This window comes from Fukomys damarensis, unplaced genomic scaffold, assembly GCF_012274545.1.
Source record: "Fukomys damarensis isolate Sample0158 unplaced genomic scaffold, DMR_v1.0_HiC HiC_scaffold_37, whole genome shotgun sequence".
NCBI lineage: Eukaryota > Metazoa > Chordata > Mammalia > Rodentia > Bathyergidae > Fukomys > Fukomys damarensis.
This window is the reverse complement of record NW_022900949.1, coordinates 66,131,310-66,135,910: the sequence shown is the minus strand read 5'-3', so window position 1 is coordinate 66,135,910 and position 4,601 is coordinate 66,131,310. Positions and strand designations below refer to the sequence as shown.

The 4,601-nt window shown below is 39.3% G+C and overlaps 1 protein-coding gene across 1 annotated transcript in view; it reads left to right on the top strand.

The window, feature by feature from the left end:
- The first annotated feature begins 3,962 nt into the window (after positions 1 to 3,962).
- The window catches only part of Mbnl1 (muscleblind like splicing regulator 1), a 168,817-nt gene continuing 168,178 nt past the window's right edge, over positions 3,963 to 4,601 (top strand). Inside the window, exon 1 of the mRNA XM_010625337.2 lies at positions 3,963 to 4,133. The gene's annotated coding sequence lies outside the window, so the exon portion shown is untranslated. The remainder of the gene's footprint in view (positions 4,134 to 4,601) is intronic.

The following is a 4,601-nucleotide window of genomic DNA, read 5'->3' as shown; positions in this document are numbered from 1 at the left end:
TAATTTTTAATTTTCCATATGGTGTGGGCCTTAAATAAGAAATGTCATACTCATGGGGATACTATATTTTTCATTTCCTTCAAGCTACAAAGTGTCCTCATCAAATCTTGAGATGTGAGTTCCTATCAATTGCTATAGCACATTGATAAGATATTTCACCCAGATCAATTTATGCTGCTGGGTGCCCTGGACAAGGCCATTCTTGGTTTGAGCTAACTCTTGGAAGCGGTGTACTTCCTTCATTATGTTCTGAGGCTAGACTATTGGCCTGCTCTCAGCAGTAAATTTGGATCAGGTACTATACTTCTACCACCTCCATCTCTAATATAACCACACAAGCATCACAATGGTTCCCACTGACTCAGTGTGTCATGATCATACTCTGAATGTGGTCAGGTTAAGATTCATTATTTCTCTTGCCAGACTATGAGTTTCTTGAAATTAGAGAGTCCATTAGTTTTTACTTATTGTACCTCCAGTGTTACATTGAGCCCTACAGTGAACATCCTACCTGAGCACGTGAAGTCACCTCATATGTTAATCTTTTTATTCTTTGCTTGCTTATTGATTGCCTCCCACTAGGACAATGCAAACCGTGAGCGAAGGGACTTGTCTGCGTTCATTTCCACTATCACAGGACCTAGAATGGGACTTTGCTTTGGCTGATGCTCAGTAAATATCTGCAGAATGAATAGGGTCTGTGACAAAATTGTTTTCTATATAAATATAAGAAAAGAAGGATGGGAATTTGGGAAGAAGAAATCACAAAAAAGTAAGGAAAGAGGAAATATTCTCCTAGAAATCTGAAGCAAATTTTCCTCACCTTAAATTTAGGAAACTGCTAGATCTTTATCAAGATTTCTGGTTGTCCACAATGTCTTTAAGAAAATAGCAAGAAAAACAAATGTCTGTAAAAGTCAGAAAATATAGATGCCAGTCTTGCTGTGCCATAGGACAAAGTCCCTTCTACAATGCTCTTCCAAACTGAGAGGGAACAGGGCCTCCAATCTTCTACTCACTACTAATATGGTTCTAGACTCTTAATCTTAATCAAACATCTTAATTCCAAGATGTATTTGCGTTCTATCTCTCTATTGCCAGATCCCTAAATAATTATAGTCAAGATTTAAATTCAATCTCTTGGTAAAATAGCTTGAGAAATGCACAAAGAAGTTAATATTTTAACTTGTTTCAATTGTTATAAACATTTGAAAGGCAAATATATTAATTTATATAATACTTTCACCTTGATGTCAAAATAAGTAGTGCTATGTGTTATATATAACATATGGTAATGTGCATACATGATATATAATAGAATATATATTATTTATATTTAAATTAAGAGTATCTTGAAGATCTTATTTTGTGCATAAAATAAGTAAAGTTGTTTAAACAAAAACTAAATTCATGTAGTTTTATCAACTATTCCTATTCAGATAGCTACACACATTTGAATTCAGGGTACAAAAGAGAATCTCCTCTTGACCCTGGCCTGCTGTGAAATATAATGTATATACACTTAATGTATGTACTTACAATTGATTTTCCATACAAGAATGTTTGCAATGTTTTAAGGATTTCTGGAAGTGTCTTCTCTGAACCATCTCTATTTAAGCACAATAAGGAAGCAAGGGACTTGAGACTGGATCACCGTTTCAACGTTAACTTGCAATTCATGTTTTATCCTGGTATAATAACAGCATTCTTGGATCAGCGATTCGAGACATTTTCATATTTCCATTTAAAATATCTTTCTTGGGAAATTTTCATTTAGATGATTTGGGAGAAGGGGACAGAAAAGCAAATTCTATTTGAGAGGCAGTGAGAGCTTAGTACACTGTGAATGTGGTAGATAGGAGAGGAAAGATGCAATTCCCATTCACACTCACATGGGTGCCTTAAAGACTTCCACTTGACTGAAAAAGATAAATGCTACCATTTCCTTTATCTACATTACTGGTAAATAGAGTTGATTTTATCTCTAAAAACCATATATAACTTTATTTCCATAGGGATTCATTGGTATAATTAAGATGTCAATGGACTGAAGTATTTCAAGAACCTGCAGTGAACACTCTTTCTTTTATCGGAAAATGTAGTTTTATTTCGTCTGAAATTGTTTTCTATAATTTCCCTTTCCATTCACAAATGACTTTCTTTCTGTGCTTGTGGATGTACTTACTCATGAGCCTGCAGACCATAACTAGACTTCATAGAGTGAGAGAAACCATAATGGTCTCCTGGCACTGAGGAAACAGTGATGATATTCTAAATGGGGAACTATTAACTTTTTATTACTATGATTTTTTTTAGTAATTTCCACACTTTGAAATGTGTTTAGGATGCTACTGGTATTTGAAAGCTGGCAATATGATTTACTATTTTTAACATATGATCTGGCTTGTTATAGTTCTTCAACATTTTAAATGTCACTATTCACAGTATAATATCATCAGTGATAATGGGTTAGGTTTACCCAATGACAACGTAGTTTCATATCACAATTTATTTTGGCTCATTTTTTGAGTCCTAGATTGACCATTGTTTTATGAGTTTTCTTACCCTTTCCTTCTCTCTTTATCTAAAGTAAAATAACACTCTTTTCTCTTTCTTGTTATTTCCTAGAATGTTGAGTCTGTTTCTAACATTCAAGGGTCTTTCTTATATTTCTTCGTGTTCCATCTGGTGGAGGAGAACATTTGTCTCAGTTTCAATTTCTCTTTTGTTCCAAGAAGTTTCCCCACTTCTGCAGAGCTGAAGTACAAAAATAATCCCCCGCCCCCCCGCTTTGCCACATGTAGGTTTAAAGTCCTGTATTTCACCATGTTGTTGCAAAAAGTCCTGTTTTTCACCATGTTCTTTATCTCATGAAAAAGCACATGGCTTTCAATTGGAGATCTATAGAAGTCTGAGATCAACTGAAAATTAAGCCCTAAATCCAAGACTAGTTGCTAGCAGTTCATTCAGCATTCTGAGGAGAGAGGCAAGGAAGCCACGTGTGGCACCCACGTGCTGGCCGATGCAAAGGTGGCCCAAGAGGCTCTGTTGTCAGGAGGGCAGGCCTCCGTTGTCATAGAGAAAAGGAGACAAACTGAAGAAATTGAAAGTCAAGTAGCAAACATTCCAGTAGGGCTAAGCCAGGGCCTTGGGAGACTCCCAAGACTCCTTTCCTCATTCTCCACATGAGTCACTTTTCCAGGGTGTCCACACCCATCCCACCCCAAATCTCCCATTCACCTTATAAGCTGCTGCCACAGGGCTATGCACAATGTAAATCCAGACTCTGTCTACTGCCCTTGCTGTTTTAAGTGAAATGTTGAGACTCTCTGGGTTGACTTCCTTCGAGCCTCTTCTCTTCCACTCTCCCAAACTTACCCTTTCCTCACTCTGCACAGCAAGGCTGGTAATTCCCCTGCGTACCTCCTGCTGTTTTTTTCATTCTATCTGGACTGTACTTTATCTTGCTACCTTCTACATGCCTTTCAGGGCACCAGTTAAATGAAAAACTGTGAGGAAACGTTGTTCCTTGTCTCTCCTCAGGGCCCTCTTGGGTTTGCTTTCACTCATTGTTGCATTTCTGGTATAATAGGCCTTTGATGCAATTGTCAAAATGAAAGCTGGGTAAGAAAGGAACTCCCCATGGCTTGGGGCAGTTGCTACTTGACAAAAAGTACCTTCTTCTCTGAGAAAGTGCCAATGTCCTTTCACTTTGCTTCTAGCGACCGGTCCTTGGGTACTTTTTAATGATTAACGCTGAGAAGTGGCACCATTCAGTTAATTTGGTCCTTTGTTCTGGAAGGGATCGGTACACAGTATTAACTGTGTTTTGAGGATCTGGCCAGGGGTCAAGAACTCAAGTCTGCCTCTGGAAGGTAATTTTGTACTTTAGCACCTTCCCTTATGTTTTCTCTTCTCCTTCAACTGGCCCACGCCCTCGTCAACACGGCCTAGCAAATTATGTGTAAAACGTGGAACAAACGTTTCTAGTTAGAATTATCCTTCAGCAAGTTATCAAAATTCCTGAAATTCAAAGGAAATCCTAGACCTCAATCTCCAAAACTTTTTCACTTCACCCAAGTCCGGGACTCTTTCCATTCAAAGGGAAGCCAAATGACATCTTTTAGCATCCGGTGAGTTATGACTTGGTGTTGTGACGACCCTCTTCCCCAGGCGGTAAATGACTTATTTGCCTTGAAACATTTCAATATTTTAGAAAACGTCATTTTACTTTAAAACAGAGGTTTGGTTTCTATAAACCCTACAGCATAGTTGGAAATAAGAGGGCTTTTAAATTCCAAATGTCAGCTGCAAATTCGACGGAGAGCTGGTATGCGTTTGTGCTTGTGTGACAATCGGTTTCACCAAAGAATTCTCAAACTGTGGACAGCCTGTTACTGGAGACCAGCACACCCTGGCATTCCCACAGATGTTTCCTCGCCCGTTAGCCCTCCAGGTACTCGTGCGATGCATCTCTCTTGCAGAGCCCCAGCCCATGGCCTCTTTCAGAAGGAAGGCGGCGGCGTCCCCAGACAGCCCCGAGGAGCAGGAGCCCCAGAGCGCGTCCCGCCGCCCCGAGCGCGCGGTTACAGGGTCGGCGG